Here is a 23,142-nt window from a genome sequence, read left to right as displayed (position 1 = left end):
CAAACACACTACCTCATGCAGCAAACACACTACCTCATAGAGATGTATAATTGTATTCATCCTATGCTTACTTTGCATAATGTTGCCTATTTTGCACTACCGCATATTGCACTCATACGATCTCAAAACTGTAAGTAAACACCTAATGTAAATATCTTCTGCCTCTACAAGCCTGCGCTTTCTTGTGTAAATATTGTGTAAATTATCATTTTTATCTTTTTTAATAGTTTTTTTTATCCTTACTGTTAAATGGGAAAATGGAGTGCCACGTCCAATTTCGTAGTCACAATATGTTCAACCCATTTTGTAACAATGATAATAAAGGTATATTCTATTCAATATTCTATTCTATTCTAACAATTTCATTTACCTTTTCCCATTTATTTGAGCTGCACAAGTCTATTTAGAACCTAGTGGGCTGCAGTATTTCTCCATGTAATTATACAAATGCGCATTGAGATATCTCTTTCGTGCTTGTTGTCTGGCATCTGATTCTGAGTCCCAGTGTTATTTCGTTGATGAAATGCATTTATCACGTTCATAAAATAATGTACATTATTTTAACCTTAAGAAACCATATGTTTGTTTCTGCTTAAGTCATACTAAAAGTTGTAAGCCATGAAATCTTCATGAAGAAAAGGGTGAAACTTATAGATCACAAGTCTTCACAGACAAAATATGAAATTTCCGTTTTTTTTCAAGCTGGTCCTGCAAAATCAAGTAAATTAGTCTAGCGGCGGCCTGAAAAAAATATTACATTTCAGGTTTGCTTGAGGCGCGGTCCTGTCAATCAAGTTAATTAGTCGGTTCGGGTCGGGTGAATGTTGTTTTTTTTTGGTCCGATCTTACCTCTAAATTGAGGCTATATCTGTTTACCCTCCGTATACAGTACATTAAATAAAATAAAATTAAAAAAAAAAAAAAAAAAATCGTCGCTAACCTTTCTCACAAGTGCTCCTCGGTGGTTGTTTGGATCACTGGTAAAAATCTAAAAAAGTGACGAGGTCTCAAACAAAATAATTTTCGCCCTAGCAGAGACAGACAGATACGTATTTACATGGAGGGGATTTAAGTATCAGGTACAATGAAGCTTAATGTAGCAGAGTTTCTTTGAAAATCTACTCAGGTAAAAGTCAAATGTAGAGTGATTTAAATATATTACTCAAAGCCCAAAATGTCCCAGAACTTACTCGATTAAATGCAACGGGGTAAATGTAACTCGTAAACTGCTCTGCTCACGGGTGTTAACTAGTATGCAATAAAATGTGACTTTGGAGTGACAGAGTGGGTGGTTATGATGTGTCACCCGCCCAAAAATTCAATACAACATTACTGGTTTATATAACAGCTAAGAGTGATTAATCAGGACACCACAACCACAAACAAATCTTCACAAACAAACCAGTAAAACAAACTCGACAACAACATAAAGTGACTAGAATGCAATAAAATGTCCCTTAAGGACGACAGAGATGAGTCATACACCCAGCAGAAGAAAAAGCAACTTAAGTTTACTTCAAGTGGCCTTCAGTCAACTGACGCTGAGAGGGAAAGAAATCATGAAGTCACACGTATTCCTGATGCTGATTATCGCGGCTGCCTGTTTCACGGCGGCTTTTGGTATGTTTCCAATTTTGAACAGAAAGAACAGAAAGGAAAAAAAACTTTCCCAATACTGAAATGTTTCACTTTTCCACCAACAGGGAGCGAAATCAAAGACACTGCTGACTTTGTGAACCTGAAGGAGGGTGAGTGTTTAGATTGTTTTTCAGAAATCACCATTTTACACGATCTATTGATTATGCTGTTCTTGTATGGAAATAGCAAAAGCGAATGAGGGCTAATTCAAGAAAAATTTGAGCATCCCGACTCGTGGCGTTTGTGAAAGAAAAGTGTTTATGAGCCGGCTCTTAAAGGTGGGAGCTGGCTTCCAACCAGTCAAGAGTCTGTTCCCGTCGAGACGCTATTTTTCTCCTGTGATTGCTCAAACAAGTTTTGAGGATCTTGTGCTGTTGACTTTCAATTTTTTGAATATAAAAATGTAAAAATTATTATCATTATTATTATTATTATTACTATTTATCTTTGTGGTAGATTTATTAATATTTTAATTTACTTACTGTGTATTTTAGTGTTAACGTTGGAGTGTTAACTTTGCTTTATATCCCCCCTTTTTAAGTCATTCATAATAATACATAATAAATGGTAAAATAAGGATTAAAGAACCAAAACAACCCAAAGACCCATTCGGGAGCTGAAAGATCCGTCTCTTTCTAATGAGCCAGGCCGAAAAAGCCGCTTCTCTAAAAAGTATTAAATTTTTTTGAAGTACAATTTATTTTTGAAGAAACGGTAATAGTTACTTTCCCTGGTAACTAGTTACTTTTACTATAGAGTAACTCAGTTACTAACTCCGTTACTTTTTTGGAAGAAGTATTTGGTAACTATAACCAAAGTTTCCTCTAATTTTCCACGGGTCTGAGCGTTCACACAAAATCGGTGAGCAACGTTTGAAACAACGGTGAGCAACCATAATCCCAAGTGTGGCAAGATAATTAACTATCAAACATGTCCAAAACTTGACATCAAGTTACATTTTGCTGAGTTTCCGGCAATGCAAAATTATTTTTTTCTTTTGAATGAATTGACTCATGTACTATTGCAAAGGTTGTACGGCCTACAAACGTCATTTGTTCTTACAATTCTTTCACAAGATATCCATTTCTTTTTATTTCTTGATATATTTTGTCACATAACTTTTGGGGGGCTTATTCAGTCGGTTGTAAGATACAGAACTGTACTTAATCACATTTTTTAGTGGAAGTACAATGTTGGCAACAAGATTCACTTGATATAATTAGAAATTATCTGAATGCAACACAAACTTTTTCTTCTTTTTTCCATGTTTTTTTCTACTTTTTTTTTAAATTCCTTAAAAAAAATCTCATTGTGTTTATTTTTTCTGAGCTGTTACTTTTTTCAAATGTTTTCCTTCTTTTTTTCTCTTCCTTTTGTTTCTTTTCACTTTGCACTACTTTTACATTTTGATATTTTTTTTTTGTTCTATTCCCCCTTTCCTTTAAGACATTTTTTGCATAATTTTACATAATATTTGGTCATGTTGGGATTAAAGAAGCAAAAACAACCTGAAGAGCCGTTTAAGACCCGAAAGAGCCGGTTCCTTTTAGTGTGCCGACCCGAAGAAGCCGGTTCTCGACAAACTCCACTAACTTTACTCAACTTCGTTCTACTTCGACTCGACTTCAAAATACCGCATTTAGGACACAACGTCAGGGGAACCCGTGTATTTTTACCTTCATGCACTGTACTTAAGTCGCTTCTTAATTAGTAATTTTGAGCCCTCATTTTTGTGCGCTGGCTAGATTATCTTGTGCGCTGAGAATGTGCGAGCAGTGCGCAATTGCGCACGCGTGCAGCTTAGAGGGAACACTGACTATAACTAATTACCTATTTAAAGTGACATGCCCAACACTGAACATAAGACACAAGAGCAGGGGTCTCAAACACAAGTTACATGGATGCTACTGGAGCTCTGGTCTGAGTGAGGTTGGACAAAATCCTGTTTTCCAAGAGACATTTTTTTATATGAAAATTCCACTCTTTGATCTTTTTTTAAAAATTGCTACACAAAAAAAGTTCAGAACAATAATACATCAAGAATTAATATGAGTATCGATCAATCAGTTTTAAATTAATCCATAATTTGTCTGCATTTACGTTAAAGGGACAATGTGTATTTGACCACTCAACGTCACTGTATTTTGTAGTGCAGGGGTAACCAACCTTTTTAAAGCTGACAGCTACTTTTTTTTGACCAATCAGCACATATCACTACCAGTTTTATGTGAATTTTTAAAATAACATGTTATTACTATGTTGTTACTGTGGTATCAGGTTAAAATAGGCTCAGTATACCACTAAACATCATGCCAGTTAGGAGTAACATTTCTAAAAGAAATCACAATGACGCATTAAATATATTCAGAATCAGTCCGCGGCTACTCAGGTGGTCTATGGGCGGCAAACTGGCGCCCACGGGAGCAAAGTTGTAGACCCCTGTTGTAGTGACACTGAATACAAGTGCTTAAAAGCACAAGGAAAAATACAAAATACTACCAAACCATATCCTTTTTCTTCATTTTTTGGGGAATTGCCTTTTGTGTTTTTTTTCAACCCATGGTGGATAATTATGGCAGCTACCTCTAAGTAAGGCTCATGTTATGTAAAATAAATGTAAATTTCTAAACCTATTATTTTGAAAATAAAATCTTACTTAATGTAGTTTTGCTTATCTTTTTAAATACACATCATTAACATTATTCATTCATCATTATCTGCACAGCTTATCCTCAGTAGGGTCGCGGGGGTGCTGGAGCCCATCTCACCCATCCTCGGGCAGTGGGCAAGGGACACCCTGAACTGGTTGCCAGCCAGTCGCAGGGCAAACAGGGACAGATAATTCGCTCGCTCATTCACATGAAGGGACAATTTGGACTGTCCAATTAACCTGACATGCATGTTTTTGGAATTTGGGAGGAAACCGGAGTGCCAGGAGGAAACCCACGCAAGCACAGGGAGAACATGCAAACTCCACACAGGAGGTTTTGATCTCATGACCTCAGAACTGTACCGCACATGCGCTAACCACTGCGCTGGCTTGCTGCCCAAAATAGTCTTATTCAACTAATAATTATTTCTACCACTAGGACTCACTGAACATTATGCACACACATTGTCCCAGTGTATAATATTTAGTGCCTTCAGTAAAAAAACTAAACAAAACAAATAAAACATTACCTATGGTGTCGCCAAGTTTGTCTGCTGCGTTGCTGCTTGCAATGTCTTTGTTTTTAATTTGCATTCGACAACAGTGCCATCTAATCGTCAAATGTTACACACGGTGGCTTGAAATATTCATATTAAGGCGGGGGAATAAGACCATACTCCAACAAGTTTGAGACCCCAGCCGTAGAGTCTAGTACAAATGTTGAAAAGTTGAAGAACACAATTTCTACACAACAGTGAATGAAACCTGGATGTTTACAAATGACAGATTTGAAAAACTAAACAATTCAAACTTGACAGTGACCACAAAATTGTTGATTTTAATTTTAACCTGGAAAACTCACTACAAATCATAAAGCCTGACTTGTTGTGTCTTCTTAGTCTTTAATGTATATCTGATTATGACTTACCGAGCACAAATATTGTCTAACAATTTCTTTGCAGGAGAAAACGTTGTGGGAGCGGACCACGACTTGATCATAAGAGAAGGAATGCCTCCAGGCTTCAGTGCAAAACACAGTTTAAATTAACAAAGACACTTAATAGCAGAGCCTACCAACACATTTTGTCATGGTTAGGAACCTGCAGCCCCTCCCCTTTTCCAAGAAATGGCAGGATTACCCCATTTCCCAGTGCCCTTCTCAACTCCCCCGTCCAAGTCCTCCTAACTAGCCAACTTTTACTATTAATACTCTTATTCTACTTTGCTGATTTGTCTTTGAAGATTGCTCAATATATTCACTTACCAAGACGACAAGCTTGTATTTGCAAATTTCCCAGGAAATCACTATGACCTATCACTGGTGAGCTATTTTCAGAGCCAGTCTGCGGTCTACTCAGGTGGTCGGGCTTCGGGATGTCTGCGGGCACCACATTTAAGTTACATGATCTATCTCCTCCATCAACCTTTACACTTTACACCAATCACTTGTAAGTGTCTCTGAGTGTTCAATAAATTCTCTTTGCTCTATTATTAGCAGATGAATTAGTGCATGAAACATAAAGCGACAACAGAAAACAGGGTTGGATTGAATCACATCGCTTCAAAGACAATGCTTGGTAAATAAATGTACTCTTTAAAAAGTGGATGCATGGAAATAGTACTGACTCATTTGTGACAACCACCCGGAAAAAACACATTTCCAGACTAACCTGATACAAAGGAACACGTTGCCGGAACACAATTACTTTTCTCAGAAATGAGTACAGTGGCATGTAATAGAATGAGGCAAACGTAAGCACAGAATTCAGATAAAATTTGCTGATTATTTAGATCCTGAATTAATTCATTTTAATTAGTTAAATTCTTTTTGCAATACACCATGCTCTTGGACAGTACCCAGAAATAAAAAAAACAAAAACAAAATAGATATGAAGTGTCTCAGGTAAGTGTTAGTTTGCAAGGTCTCAAGATCGCAGTGGCCAAGAAATATGAAGGTTTCTATAGGCTTATCCAACGTTTGGTCAGAATTCTGTTTAGCATTGTCCTAAAAAATAATGAAAGAATGTCAGTACATATGCATTAAATACTATGCATTAATTCATTTAGAGTGAATAATCTATGTGATAACACCTGAGCGTGAGATATGTTATCTTGCATGTGTGAAACAAAGGAACAGTCTGTGTTCCTTGACAAGTGCCGAGGGGCTGGTCAGAGTGGTGGGAGGATAAAGGATATAAACTTGCCTCTTCAGTTTAAGTGGTCGATTGATTTTTTTGTTTAAATATTATATATATATATATATATATATATATATATATATATATATATATATATATATATATATATATATATATATATATATATATATATATATATATATATATATATATATATATATATATATATATATATATATATATATATATATATACATATATACATATATATACAATGTACTGTATAGGAAAACGAGGGGGTCAAGTAATGACCCCCATTGAACGCCAGAGGTGACACCGAGGGGCTCCGAGACCACGACTAACACAATGTGTCTTGTCTGTGAGTCTGTGCCTAAAACCTCATAGGATGGTCCTGATATTCTGTCAAAGCCCTAGTGTACAATATTTGATCACGAGATGGCACTGTTGTCTAATGCAGACAAAAACCGGTGGCACAGCAAACAACAAGACTGAAGACAAACATGGCGGTGATCTAAAGGAATTCCGCTGTGTAAATGAAATTAGAATTTCTCGACGTATGATTTTTAATTAAAATTAACATTGGTAAGATAGATCATGTATTTTTGGCTAGTTTTTAAATCGATATTTTTTTTATTACCCCAGGGTGGGACTAAATAATAAAAAAAAACTCTCCCTTTAAATTTTAACTTCAGTAGACACTCAAAATAAGTACAGAAAATGGATTTTGACCTTGCAAAGAGGTCCAGTAGAGAAGCCATCAGATAAAAAAAATTAATCCCATTAAAGGCCTTCCTTGATCTCCCTCTTATTATTATTGCAAATCATCAAGGTTACAAAATACCAGATCAGCCTTAAGGGGTATGGAAATCATACACCATTTTTTTAAACCATGATCATTTCCCTATAATAATACCATTCAGCCATTTTATCACTTTTTATGAAGGACTCAGGTATGTTCTTTATTCACTAGCGCAGAGTATATTCTGTGTTTTGTTTGATTTGTTTTACTGTCATGAAAACTTCAACGTTTCAGCACTTGTTTTCACATCAATTCTCGCAACCCCGATGTTGATTAGAACATGCAAGGAGAAACACGCCTCCCGTCCTTCAAATCATCCAAATATTTTGGAGGGATTCCGGACAGAGGTAAAGGCACACAGACAGAAGGTTTTACATCTAAGATTTTTTTCATTTGGATAATTCTCGAGGGGGTAACCACAAAAATTTGGATATCTATAATTACGTTTTGAAAAGAGAGATAATATACAATTTTTTATCTATGAATTTTAGGGCGAAATGCCCACTGAAATATGACATCTGACAACTGACTGAAATTCAATTTGCATATTCTGCAATGGTAAGTAATGACACATTAATATGACAAATTTAGAGAGACTGACAAAGGACCATACCAAGTGCTCATCATCATATCAATGGAACAAATCCAGAATAAAACTGTTCATTAAACTGATAACACAAGCCAAATAATCGAGCCGGAATGTTAGCATGAGGTAAACTAAAGAAAAAATTCACTTTGAAGTTGACTGGGCGGAAATGTTTCAACACAACCAGCTTGACTTTTAAAAACCTTAGATTCAACTCTGATGCCTCACAGTGAACTATCTTCCACTGACTGGCATATGTGAATTCAAACTCTCCTGCACAAAGTCGGAGAAAACATGAAGGCGCACATCGTCTTTCTGCTACTCTCAATCGTGGCCATCCATGCTTGTTTCATAGATGCATAAGGTATGCTTCCTAAATGGATAAAGTGGAAATCTATACAGTATTTGTAGGGTTGCAACTGTCTAGTGAGGCTTGAAATTTAAACGCAGTTTACACCATACTGAATGGACATATTTCCAACAGAGAACCATATCATTGACAACGCCAAATTGTAATATATGAACAGGGGTGAGTCTATGTCAGATTTATTCCATGGAATAGCACGTTTTATTATTTTATTCATATGGGTAGAAAATAAGGGGGGAGGAGATAAATTGTGTACCAAATGCCTGTACAAAACAAGTGTCTACAAAGTAGGGAAAAATGTTTGCACATTTACATTTCATTACCTTCAGAATTATAAAAATATTAATGACATAAATTGGGTAAAGAATGGTCAAATGTATTGTGGATTTATTTTTTATTGCTTTGAGGGCAGCCCAATAAATGCTGCAGCTCAGTTTTGGTGGGCTTCTTCGAACTCATGCAGCTTTATTATTGTATTGTTCTCAGCTCAGGGATGCTGCTGGAAATGTGAATTTCCCTTAGGGGATGAATAAAGTATCTATCTATCTATCTATCTATCTATCTATCTTAACATAGGATGTGTACAAAGAATTAATTCTCAACATAAACCAAATATATCGTCCGAGTTTCTTACTTGCACTTTCAGATCTACTGTATAGTCATTTAAATGTATATTTCATGCATGGAACCTGTTTATTATGAACAGAATTGTAATTTGCCAAAAGGGGCCGAATGGAAAAAAACGTTTGACTGATTCACACTCAGCTTCAGACAGCTTTAGAAATCCGGTCAGGATAGTGTTTTACTTTAGTTCAGTGTTAGAAATCTATATGTATGTATGTATTCCGTTACAATACATAAAAAAGACATAATCAAATTGCACGTATATTTTTTAAAAATAAGAATTATTTTGCAGGATTACAATTTTATCTAAAAGCATTTTTGTTACACACTACAGGGGACAATATTGAAGTCCGGTGTGCATTAGGTTTGACTCATTTTATTCTTTTCCTCGTTCGTATTATCTTTCTTTACATTTGTCATGTCCTTTCGCTCCTCTCTCGGTTGTCTCTTTCAGATTCCACACATGCAGCACACGCGTATCTTTGCCCCCATGTGGAAGAGATATATACCATTTGGTTAAATTGCGAGCACTTTTTGTTGGACTACAAACCTGATCTTGGTTTCCTGCATTTCCTTTTCAAGGTTATAGTGTTCTATCTATCTATCTAGCCTGGCCATATCCCTCGAGAGGGGGGACTGACAGCAAGACAAACACATACAAATAAAGAAAATTAAAAAAAGGAAAAAGTAGCAAAAAATACACACAAAATTTTGTGGATCATGGCCAACCCAAATGCCCAGACACCCAAACAAGTAAAGCACCTCGGCACCCAAGTTGGTCATGCTTTCGTCCCTCCAGATGAAACGGGACACAAGAAAGCGGCCATGTCTCTCGGTTCAGGGTGACACAACACACTCTTCTGTTCAACAGCAGGACCCGACAGCTTTCACTGGTTTACCCCGACCGCGTCATACGGGTGCCCTGCCCATCCCTGAGACAAGTTACGATGTTAATTATCTTGAACAAAATTTAGTAATTTTATTTAAATTTACCATAGCTAATTTTGTCTTACTGTCTTTTTGTCTTATTAGCATATTTGGTATTGGATTAATCCAAAAGTAATCTAAAGTAATCAAGTTACATTACTTTAATAGTACAAAATTTAGATTACATTACTGATTACATCTTTTAACAGGTAACAAGTAACTTTATCAGATTACATTCTTAAAGTAATCCTCCTGTCTTTTGTACGGGTGTTCCAAAAGTCTTGGGCACTTTTGAATTTCCCATATCTCCTTAACTAAGAACGGTAGCAAGATAGAAAATGTGCCATTTTACAGCTATATTTACATAAAGTATTTGTAAGGCTAATGATGTTTCTATTTCTTATCAGACCCATTATTGGCGTTCACTCAACCAGGTAAGGCGTTTTAAGTGCTTGAATTTGCAAAAACGGAATCATTGACCGTTATTCATTGTGCGTTTCGTGCCCAGATCTCCAGATCTTACACCATGATATATTTTTGTGGGGATTATTGAAAATATGGGTCAATGAGCCCCCTATTCCAAGAGACGTTAATGAGGTGAAGGCAAATATAACAGAAGCTATTGCTACCAATGATGATGCAATGCTGGGACGCGTTTCGCAAGAATTTGACTATTGGCTCGATGTGTGTCGTGTGACCAATGGTGCTCGGATTCTCAGTCGATTAAAAAAATTAAATTAATCATTGTTTTTGTCCTGCCCTAGCGCCTCTTCCAAATGTAATCCAATGAAGCCTGTGACTGAAAACATTTGCCCACATTTGTGCTGGAAGATTGTGGCTAGGAGGTTTATCCTTTATTTAGTATTAAAGACGTTATGTTCCTAATTTAAAGTATATGAGTAAAATTAAGATATATTTTTAAAATTTTACTGTGGTCCATTGTCTTTGTTTGTGTCATCATATTGACAAAGTTTGAAGCACATTAACATAATCACAAGATGTCATAGAGTCTACCACTACTGTGTGGTTTACAGAGAAGAACCAATCTGGCAAATATTTGACAGGAAATATTGCATGATTGATTAAACAACCAATAAAGAAAATGAAAAAATATGACGCCTCTAGCTGACCTCTGTGGTTACCCACTGCCTCAGTTTTGTCGACATTGAAAGGCCAAAAATAATGGGACATAGTGTAGTACAGTTGTACCTCTTTATAGAAGCACCTATGAACACGAAGAGCTTGGTATATGAGTTTCATTTGCAACAAAAATCTTGACTGCTCTTGAACCTTTGCACGTAACGTTACGTTGCCTTCTCTGGTAATATCAAAGCCTCATTCATCAAGGTATCATGGGCACAAAACGAACAATATGCTTGCTCTTTCCCTAGGGGCTGTAAAGCTGAACTTTCTCTACATGTTGCTTGTCTTTGTTTTTAGAGTCGCATGAAAATGGTCAAAATAATAAGAGGTCCTTCCTAAATAACAAACCCAAACCCCAAGAAAGTTTAAAAAAAAATAGTTTTTTGAGCCTTTCTAAGAAATGCAAATACTGTACTTTCATGTGCATCATGTACGAGCTGACCGAGGCTGCAATGATGACACAAGCCAGGAGATGGCGGCAGTGTGTAGAAAATGCTAAATTCCACACAGCTCCTTAAATTACCTGTAAAATCTCAAATAAACACAAAATATTTATGTAGATACCTTCTTAGTGAAATTGCCAGTTTTTAGCCTGGTATTATAATTTAATCAATTACTCTTTTGGATGAAGGACCACCAATTGAACATTTGAAGAACCTGTTTTTTGTTTAGCCGAAGAAGTTATTTTGACTATTATTATTGTTCTTTGAAGTTGTTCAACTGAATATCTTAACATTGATTTTCCTGTTTTGTGTGATGAGCACAAATTTATATAATAGTTTGCATGTATTTGGTTGGTCCACATTGTGTGGATTTCTGAAAGATTTGACAGACAATAAAAGGTCCTTATTGATCTATATGTTTGGGTTTGTGGACTTTTAGGGTATTATACATGTATCATCAACACTACTATAGATCAGAGAAAGTGAAAACAAAAAGAATGTATTATTTGAACTGTTGAGTAACATCGCTGCTAGAGCTTAGAAATAGGAAAATCTTTGTGATGAAATTTTAAAACATGAACACAAGTGCCATATCCCTAATTTAATATAGTTTAGCTGCCAGAGTAAAGGGTAATTTGATTAATCAGATTTATACAAGGAACTTATTATTTATGTTTGAACCAGGAGTATGATGAGGGATTAACAATCATGTAATATATAGGGTGTGCAACATTGGAAATATCTTCGTAACGATTACAAAACACAGAGATGGCAAATAGATTAGTACCTGACCGTGTGTTCATTTTGGTTGAGACATGTTTTTTTACAGTTGGTTTGAAATGGTGGAATTTAATGAATAGGCAGGGTTGGGATGGTTACTTTACAAATGTTATCCAATACAGCTACTAATTATCTGGTGAAAATTGTAATCAGTAACCTAAACAGAATACTATATTATATAAGTAACGCAACTGGAGTACTTTCAATTACTTTTGGATTACTCCAATTTATAAATAAAATTACTAAATTGTGTTTGACATAAATGAACATTGTAACCTAGAAAAAGAATTGGAGGAAACCAAGGTTAGGTAGTTGCTTGTAGTCCTACAAAAAAGTGATCAAATTCTAACGTAGTATAGTTTATTAAGCAAAAATAAAAGGTTATATTTCAAGTGGCAGACAAGATATGCTCTGTTTTAGTTTACAGCAAGAAGACATTAAGTCAAGTCGAATCAACGGGCGCCACCAGCCTGTGCTTGCCCGAGACACACCACAAGAAACAGTGCCCCTACGACCAGAGTGGGCAAGGGATCCACCCGGCCATACACCCACCCACTAAGTTAAGTCAAGTCATGTTTATTAAAAACCCAATATTGTTTAAAACACACCAATTGTTCACTTTATACATTTCAAACAATTTAACATGTACCGGTACTTAAATGCTACTTATTTTAAGTGGGGGTGACAAACACATAGAAAGTATTTAGATTTTGAACAAATTTACTCAAAAAAAAGATATTAAATACATTTTACAAAATGGCCCTAAAGGCCTTACTGGTGAGCAACTTTGCTGCCTAGCTGCCTTGCTGCCTAGCGCACGTCATTGAAATCCGACATCTAAATGTAACCTTTCGGTTTTGGTTGTGGAGGATTATTTCACCAAATTTGTGAATTTGTACGCCATTAGCGATCAGAAGGCTGCCACAGTCGCTGAATGCCTTAATAAAATCTTTGAACACAGAGGGATGGAAACCTTTCACACACCGACATGGGAAGGCAGTTTAAGTCGGACATTATCAAAGGCTTGTGTTAAAGGTTGAGGGTGAAAAAAAACAATACCATACTTTATAATCCAAAATCAGACGGCATGTTGGAGAGGTTCAATAGGACCTTGATTGACCAACTGGGTAAGATGCTTTTGTCATGTGAGGGGGAATAGGACTCCTTTCTGCCACAGGTTGCCTTTGCCCTATAATACAGGTGTACACTCCAGCACTGGATTTACACTGTATTTCCTCTCTAATAGCAGAGAAGCTCGAACGCCAGTCGAAGTGGTCCTTGTGCCGATGTTACAGGGCAACCCTGGAGGGGGATTACCACATGTGAGGTCCTTTCTCAAGGTTTTTCTTTTTTCCTCACACTGAGGTTTTTGAGTTGTTCCTTGCCCGCATGCTGGTTTAAGTAATTGTGCAATTGTAATCCTGTGCAGTCCTTTGAGACATTTTTGTGATTAAGGGCTATATGAATAAATGACTTGACTTGACTTGAGGTATGCCCTCATCATAATTTTCAAGGTCTTTCCTCACAGGATTGGAAACCGATTTTGGCCAATCTAGGGATAACAATGTCAAAAGCCTTGTATGATTCTAAGAGTAGCCATGATCCATATGACGTAGGGGACTTCAAGTGGGTGAATGACCCCACTGAAGTCCGTTGTAAATTGGCACCGCACTGGAAGGGCCCTTATGTGGTGAGGAATCAAAATGACGAGATAGGGGTCACCTATCAGATTGCTAGCCCGTTTGAGGAGGTATCTCCGCTGCAGACAGTCCACTATGACGGATTGCGGCGGTACAGTCTGCCGGTGGTTCTCCCCTCTGTGTACTCGGGTGAGGACATTTCTTTCACACCATCCCAGAGGAACCAGACCAAAGGGTGAGTGGGTCGCTTGCAGGGGATGATGAGGCATCTAAATTCTCCCGGTTTGGTCAACCATCACAACCTCCCGCCCGTCTTGAGGATTATGTATGTGGGTAAAGCTTGTGTCAGTCATGTTATGCCTACTTTTGTTTTGTTAAGTATAAAAAAAAACAGAAAATGCAGTTTTTGCTCTGTTTAAAAAAGGGGCGTTTGTTCTGTTTAGAAAAAAAAACCACTTTATTTTGTTTTGTAAAAAAATGCGCTTTTCCTGTTGAAAAAAAAGTCCCTTATGTTGTTTAGTTTTTGTTGTTTTGTTTTTCCTCATTGTATAAATGTGGACATTTATTTTAGTGAGGGGGTGACGCAAGTAGGCGTAGAATGTAAGGTGCGCATGAATGATGTCAGTGAGCGATGAGTGTCCTGAGAGTTTGTGCAAGAGTGTCGGGGAGCACGAGGGTTTGGTTTCAGGGTTTGGTGTGTTTTCAATAAGAATGCTGACGGTTGTTGCTCATCAAAGAGACCTTAAGTGTTTCTGAGTACAGACGCCTCCGGACTTACGTACATCAATAGCGGCATTCCTCTTGGTATCCTTCCATTTACTTCTTCTCTGTAGATCCTCTTCAACATTCGCTCCTCATCTATCCTCTCCATGTGTCCAAACCAACCGAGTACTCTCTTATCCACACGTTTGCTCAGTTCCACTAATACTCCAGTTCAGTCTCTCACAATTTCATTACATACAGAATTATATTAATGGAATCAAGGTGTCCAAAGATGCTACTAACCTTGTAATGTTTGCGATCTATGAGAAAGTCGTCCGCCAAGTACCGACATCAGATATAAATTGATTCAGATTTGTCAGCTCTGACAGACTCTTACTGCAAATGTAACCCAGGGTATGTACACTTTTTTGTTTTCTCTTCTAACAAACCTTCATGAGTTTTAGATTTCAACTCACTCTTATTTCTTGCCGCAACTAATGCTTCAAAAGAAACTTTCTAAGTGCATTACACATGACCGAACGAACCCATAACGGGTTGTTATAAGGTCTGTCCACGTTTCCATTTCACGGTAGTACACCAAATCAACGTGACCGGGAGGACCTACACGCCACGCTTTGAGGACTATAGGGTTCTGTGTTATAACAAACCCAACAGCAGCGTAAACCTCAATATAATAAAAATATTACACTTACTGTAGAACAAATAATGTTAATAATGTTCCCATCAATCATCTTAACATTGAGTTAAACGTAAGTCCGCCCGCATGCCTTTATAACACTTCAAACACTTCTTCAAATTAGCTTTTGGCTGAGGAAAAGGGATAAACCTGACCCTTACCAATCGTTCCTGATACCTCTGAAAGACGTTACAAATGCCCCTGACACATCATCAAACCTTTTCTGATCCAAAATACTCTACTTTCAAATGTTTCAGGTTACAAAGCTACTCCCAGAACATAATAAATTCGTAAGTAGAGGTTCCACTGTACAAGCGTGTGGATAACATGTGATACAAAGATGGACAACCTAAATCAGCAGCCACTGGCTGTCGTCATCCTCACATTCTGATTGGCTGAGAACAAGCACTGTCGGATCTATTAATTGGACAATAGACAGTGTAAAACTGACTTTTGGAATGATGACTGATTGGGTGACCTGTTGTTTGGCTGTACATTCTATGTATTTTTTTTGCAGCAGAGCATAACAAGACGTTGGCGCGGTAAATCGGTATCCACGGTTCACGCATCTCTTAACCGCAATGGTCGTCAGGGCACTAGGTGCTGATGTCCTTCTACAAAGCAACAGCGCATTCTGGCATAGGTTTTCACCATTGTGGAATGCTGGAAGAACTGCAGCAGTCAGAAAACATTTGGAGTCATCAACACCGTCAAAAAAAGTATTGCCTCCTTTTTGCCTTGCCAGTCTCTAAGGCTTAGAGTCTAAGCACTAGCTTGTGAATATTTTTGCTCATTTAACCTGACATTCTTTCCATTTCAGTTTTGTCTTTTTAGTCTTTGTATATGTGATTTCTTTTCTGTGAGACCATTTCAGTTCATCTAGTGAGTGCGTTTCACCTCTCTTTACAAACTAAAGCGCTTGACATGTGAGTATAAAAGCATTTTAATAATGTTTAGAGCATCATCTACATATTTTTGTAAACCAAAACATTTAAACAGAGTGTATTGAAGCATTTCACATGTGTTTATGAGAGCATTTCAGTAATGTTTACGTGAGTATTTTGCCTTTCTTTATCAACACAAACATGTGACTGGTATAAATTAAAGTATTTCACCAGTAAGTATGGAAGCATTTCACATGTGTTTATTCAAGCTTTTGACATAGAAGTATAGAAGCATTTCAGTACTGTTTATGAGCATTTGCCACCAGGTTTTGTGGACCAAAACGTTTTATCAGTGCGTGTAGGAACATTTCAGAACGACATTGTAGTTTGCTAACAGTATTGTCAGGTTGTGTAGTCATGCAAATATGCAAATTTTGGATAGTAAGGGCGTGGCTTTTTGGTCCCTTTAAGGTCACCATAATTCATTTATTTTTATGTAAAATGTCATCAGAAACCACCATCTGCTCAGGTCTCAAATCACAGGTTTTGTGGCTACTGACTGATACTGGAATTTGTCAGTCTCTTTCACATAAATGTGTGTGCGAGTGTGTTTTTATTCAAATGGCACGTAGAGGAGATAATTAATAAATGACATGATGTCCAAATCAGTCTACCATATGATGCTTGTCTTGTAATGCATTGATGGCATAGTACACTTATGTCAAACTCATGGCCCCCAGGCCAAATGTGGCCTGCCACGTCATTTTTGGTGGCCCATAAGACTATGCTGAGAGAAGCAAATGAGAAAAATGAGTTCCATCATGTCAAACAATGGCTGGCAGTTTTAGATAAATCCAATGGATGTCGACGAACCCAGGAATCCCCTTGCCATCTCCTGGCCTAAAGTCATGATTGCAGCCTTAGTCAAATTGTTCATGATGTGCGTGCAAGTAGCTGGATTTCTTGACACGCTCGAATAAACTCTTGTTTTTTCATCTTTTTGGGGTTTTGTTGGGGTCGGAGTTTTTTTTACTTATACCATTTCATTCTGGTGGTTGGGTGGATTTCTTAACGACTAGGGTTGTAGGGGCACCATTTCCTGTAGTGTGTCTTGAGCAATACAGCCTCCTGGCCCCCATCCCTCTCAAGGCCACTAACAAAAAGAAACCTACAGGGAAGACCATGATATTACTTTATAGCACTCACCCCGGCCCCCTTCCCCCAAACATAATGTGTTCCATCCTGGACAGCTAAAAGTAAGATAAAAGTAGATAGGCGCAATGGGACATAAAGCATACGGGCTATTTGAACCTCGTCGGGCATCGTCAACACATACTTACTTTTTATCTCAATTGCTTTAGTATGTTTGTTAGAACAGACTACGAATTCTCAAAACAGTTTTTCCTTTCCCTAAAAATATTAAACAAGTTGCTAAACACAGTGTTCATACACTTTTTTCATGGTCAAATTCAAGTACTTGTTCAGGACTTTCAAAGCCAATTTTCCAATTTCTTCAGTATCATTCAAAAAAGAAAGCTTGGTTTGAATCGTGTACTTGCAAAACCACAACTTTACCTGCGATTTACATATGGAATTTTAAATCTTAAATATGCAATCATCAAGAAATGTGATTTTTAGATGTTGAGTAAATCGCAAAGATATTTGTTTTTGAGATAGATTTCTTCCTATATAGGTTTTGGGTAGAAATGTAGCTTATATTTGAAGTTGCAGGAAGTTTTTCCCTTTACAATTTACTACTGGGAGAGGCTACGTTAATGTTTTGCATCGTCCATAATAAATGTCCATAATTGGAATGTAATCCTTGCACTGTTTAGGTGTAGCATGCACCTGCCTTCTAGGTACCGCTGATGCTTTTTAGGACAATAGTGTGCAAACTAATGCCATCTGCTGTTAATCACGAGGGAAAAAGAAATGCAATGGCAAATCAAAGGCACAAAAGATAAGTATTGGCATCATTTTTTAACATGGCAACAATTTTAAGTATTTATGAGCACTTCACCTGAAATTCAAGCATTTTTCATTCCTTGACAACAAACATTAAAATTCAAGCAGTTTCAAAGATTTCAAGCACCCATATAAGCCTTAAAACACTATGGATTGCCTGCAAAAGCCATTTTTAAGGGCAACATTTCTTGACCATCACCATTTCGGTGTCAATGAACATGTCAGTGCAGTCGGAATGACAAGTCCTTGTTTCAAAAAGTACAGGCAAGACTGTCGAATTGGTTAGTCATGTTCTCAATGTAACAGATATGTTATTGTACTATTCCAACCTTTCCGTTTTTGGACTGTGTTTTTGTTACCAGTTTTTTATCATCCCCCTTCTTTATGGAGCATCCTTTGTTGCCATTTAAGTGTTTCTGTATATGGATTCGCTCCGTGCATCACAACAATCTCTTTAGATGCAAAAATCCAAATAAAGAAAACAGAAAGCAAGATTATGAATGTAAAAATAAGACAGTTGGCATTACCTAAACTTGGACTGTTGCTGATGGTAAAACAATACAGCAGAATTGTATACCAGACCATTTGCATGGGTGTACAAAAACCTCTGTGACTTGTTTAAAAAAAGGCGAATCTTCTTTTTGCATGTGCACAAGTAGTTTTGAGGAGTTCAAGTCTGAGCGGAGAAAAGTACCAAAGCAATTGAGAAAAACTTTGATAAGTAGTTTTCTTTTTGTTTTTGTTTTTTACTTTCAGACTTTTAAAGATACCTCACACAGCTCACTCCACCTTTAATAGTCACCCAACCTATGAACATTTGCTAAACTTACCAAACCTGCTCTACACTGTATATTCATTATATGTGACATTTTTGTAATTTATTCTCAAATAAAACAAAAATGACCCCAAACATCCCACAATTTTGTCACCATCCGAAAAACAGCAATGTCATCATGGTATGACCTTTATTCATCTCAAGTATGAGGGGGAAGTCCATCAAAAAAAAAAAAAAACCCAAAAAAACAGGTTTGACTTGAAAAGAATTATGTCGATGGTTGACATGTTTTCAGAAGCACCCAAAGCGGTATTTAAGTTCTCAAGGCTTCAAGTCATGGATTTACGACAAGTCTCTGTTTGGAATGTCTTAATTATGAGAGTTCACAAATCTCTTCTTGTTTTTGGCACTGGCGGCCATGACGGCCTATTTCATTGAAGTTCAAAGCATGCACAGTATTTCCTCATGGGACTTTAATTGCTTGTATTTGAGATTTAATAATCGTGTCTCTGATTGGGTCCTCGATGCAGTTGCATCTGTTTTCTGATTTGAATTGAGATGTCTTTATTGTCAATGATAACAGTGAAGTGAAATCTTTTATGCAATGCGATTAGACATGGCATAAGCAAATCATTTCAGAGGAAGTTTTTGCTTTGGATACACATGGCATCTTGATGAAACTGCTATGGACTTGATTTTTATTTGAGCAGTCAGTAAGCAGTTTTTATTATTATGTACTATTACATCCGGTTCTTACTTCTTTTGAACAGTGTAAACCCTCCCTACGTGAAAGGAATGCAGTGCTTGGAGATCAGCATCTCAAATTTGCAGATAGCCTTTGTAATATTTTTATTTGACTGGTAGGTACTTGTAAAAAGCATCGCTCTGCTGTTAAAACAGCTTCCAGTTGCTTCACCTTTTCACAGCAGTCGTTTGCAGTTAGCTCTTTGTATTCAGCATGTTTTGTCTGGCAGTACCTGTTGAAATTATATTCATGAAAATACTCACGGCCTCTTGGCAAATTAGGCGGATGCTGTTGTTTCGGATTTTGTTGAATGACGTTTTTCATATGTCCTAGAAGCTTTTTTAAAGATTTCAAGCAACGGAATGAACCTTGAAACACTATGGATTGCCTACAAAAGCCATTTTTAAGGTCAAAATTTCTTGACCATCACCATTTCGGTGTCAATGATCATGTCAGTGCTGTCGGAATGACAAGTCCTTGTTTCAATATGTACAGGCAAGACAGTCACATTGGTTAGCCATGTTCTCAAAGTAACATTTATGTTATTACATTATTCCAACCTTGCCGTTTTGTACTGTGTTTTTGTTACCAGTTTTTTATCATCCCCCTTCTTTATGGAGCATCCTTTGTTGCCATTTAAGTGTTTCTGTATTTGGATTCGCTCCGTGCATCACAACAAACTCATTAAATGCAAAAATCCAAATAAAGTACACAGAAAAAAGAAAGCAATATTATGAATGTAAAAATAAGACAGTTGGCCCTTTGTATTCAGCATGTTTTGTCTGGCAGGTTGTTTTGAAATTATATTCTTGGAAACAGTCACAGTCGGTTAGCAAATTAGGCGCAAGCTTTTGGATTTTGTTGAAAAAATATGACGTTTTTCATATGGTGATAAGAATGAGAGGAGATGTTTGGAGGCGTCTAAGGGATGGGCAGGGCACCAATATGACGCGGCAGGGGTAAACCAGTGAAAGCTGTCGGGCCCTGCTGTTGAACAGAAGAGTGTGACCAGAGTGACATGGCCGCTTTCTTGTGTCCCGTTTCATCTGGAGGGATGAAAGCATGACCGACTTGGGTGTTGAGGTGCTTAACTTGTTTGGGTGTTAAGGCATTTGTGTTGGTCATGGTCCAAAAATTTTTGCGTGTGTTTTTTGCTACTTTTTTTATTTTCTTTACTTTTGTATGTGTTTGCCTTCTTGTCGGTCACCCCTGTTGAGGGATATGACCAGGGTAGATAGATAGATAGATTTTACTATTATTCTCCACAAAATGAATGAATGAAGGGGCAGCACGGCAGCGCAGTGGTTAGCGCGTCCGCGGCACAGTTCTGAAGTCATGAGATCAAACCTTCCAGTGTGGAGTTTGCATGTTCTCCCCGTGCTTGCATGTTCTCCTCCCACATCCCAAAAACATGCATGTCAGATTAAGTAACTGGTCCAAATTGTCCCTAGGAGTGAATGAGCAAGTAAATTGTCTCTGTGTGCCCTGCGACTGGCTGGCAACCAATTCAGGGTGTCCCCTGCCCACTGCCCGAAGATAGCCCCGCGACTCTACTGAGAATAAGATAATGGATGGATGGATGAATGAATGAGTTTAGGATATTTTGTGTGTATTTTGTCGATGATAGCTACAGTACTATTGAAAAAATAAATACATAAAAGAATTACAGGGGCGCTGCGACTGGTTGGAAACCAGTTCAGGGTTCTTGGGGGCCCAATACCTTTACAAATGGTAACCTATTTGTAAGAGTATTGGGCCCCTAAATGCTATAATTCAAGCTTTTTACCCGTATACTAATCTTTATTGAATACCCAATTAAACAATCTGCCCTGCGACTGGCTGGCAACCGGTTCAGGGTGTCCCCTGCCCGCTGCCTGAAGATAGCTGGAATGGGCTTCAGCACGCCCGCGACTCTACTGAGGATAAGCGGTGCAGATAATGCATGGATGGAATTAAATGGATTCTTTTTTTAATTACTGAATCATTATTTTAACCCATTATGGGGAAAAAAGATTTGCACAGGTTTACTGATGAAAAAAAAAATCACTGACAATATCGGACCACAAAAAAATTTGAGACCTTAAATCTCATTATCATTGCAAAAATGTTCCATGTGTTAACTTTATTAAAATATCAATCTTGTTTGCTTCATTTTAGTCACAATTATGCATGGACAAAAGTCCATAGGGTGTCAGACCCTCCCAGGAGGCCACATTCTTTTTGAATGTTTCGGACTTCCCAAACCTGTCCAAGAGTTTCCGTCAAAGGTCACCTTGGAGGTCATCTAGTTGCATCCATCATTACCAAAAAGTCCTTGTAAAACTGGTTTAAGAGGCAAGTCATTAAAACTTCTCAATAATTAGTCTGGCTACACCCCTATTCATTTTAATTTTACTCGTAAACCAAACAAGAAAATTTATTTAGGATGAGGGTTGCAACATTGAATAGATTATCAATTATCAATTATCAAAAGCGTTGGTAACTAATTTCATAATCGATTTGTTGTATTGCGCGATTTACAAAACCACGTTACGCACGTTAAATCAAAGCAAATAAGAGCACTTACATTTATCAAGTTCATGGTTGTAGTAGCTCTATGGTCCGGCAGAGGAAGCCGCAAGACCGATTATATAAAAAAACTACTGAATTATTTAATATCAATAAAGACATAGAATAAAATAAAGAAAGTAAAAATAAAAATAATAATGATGACAGCCTTAGGGCAGCCTCTTGAGCACATATATCATTTGCACATCGGGAATGTTGATCACATTCAAAGATTTAACCTAAAATACATTCGTTGACAACATTTTGAAAAGTGGGTTTTGATATTTTTTTGTAGATACTTATTTTTTCATACACATCAAATAAAATGTATTACTCTTTTTTTTCATTTGTAATGTGATCTTTTGAATGGTGGTAGGAAAAAATATCCTACCGATTTACAGGCGTATAGCACACAATTGTATCTATTTTTGTCTTATTGTTATGGTAATTAAGAAACACTTGGATATACTTTATTGTTTTATATTGTAGAATATTTTGTTGTTTCGTGCACTATTTTTTAATATTTCCAAACTTCAATCTTTGAATAGAGAAAAAAAAGGGAAAGAAAAGACAATTAGGATTATGGATTATTTTTTTCACAGAAACACAGTGACAATATCCCTTTCAGGCACTTATTAGATACCTGTCTTGAAATATAGAATATAGAAAATAGAGTAATAATTAGTAGTTTGATGAATAAAACTTAAAGAGAAGAACATTTTGAAAATTTTAAAAATCAGATTCATCAATTATTAAAAAAGTAATAATAATCAAGTGATTCAGTGATTATCAAAATAATTTGCGACCCTAGTTATGATGCACTATATTCCATTGTGCTATTGTCACGGTGCACTTCGGCAAATCTACCTTGTAAATAATTTTGCTTATTTATCCTGTCGTTCCTGTTTTTATTACGTGTTTAACCAGGAGTATCAGGTCTAATCTCATTGTAGACAATGTTCATCATGTTCTTATCGATGACAATGCAGTAATGACGATTCTAATTCTTATTTTTTTCTAAATAGGATACAGTACATTTAATTCCAATCTTATGTCTACCGAGTCTCGAAT

At 37.0% G+C, this 23,142-nt stretch overlaps 1 long non-coding RNA gene across 1 annotated transcript; it reads left to right on the top strand.

Moving 5' to 3' along the window:
* Nucleotides 1–839: 839 nt before the first annotated feature.
* On the top strand, nucleotides 840–5,809 carry LOC148353576 (uncharacterized). The gene is made up of 3 exons (XR_015852533.1): nucleotides 840–1,620; nucleotides 1,704–1,748; nucleotides 5,251–5,809. It is a non-coding gene; the product is annotated as an uncharacterized LOC148353576 (long non-coding RNA).
* The last annotated feature ends 17,333 nt before the right edge of the window (nucleotides 5,810–23,142 follow it).

The sequence above is a fragment of the Urocampus carinirostris genome, chromosome 13, assembly GCF_059441175.1.
Source record: "Urocampus carinirostris isolate Australia breed hairy pipefish chromosome 13, RoL_Ucar_1.0, whole genome shotgun sequence".
Classification (NCBI taxonomy): domain Eukaryota; kingdom Metazoa; phylum Chordata; class Actinopteri; order Syngnathiformes; family Syngnathidae; genus Urocampus; species Urocampus carinirostris.
This window is presented reverse-complemented; position numbering and strand designations above follow the sequence as displayed.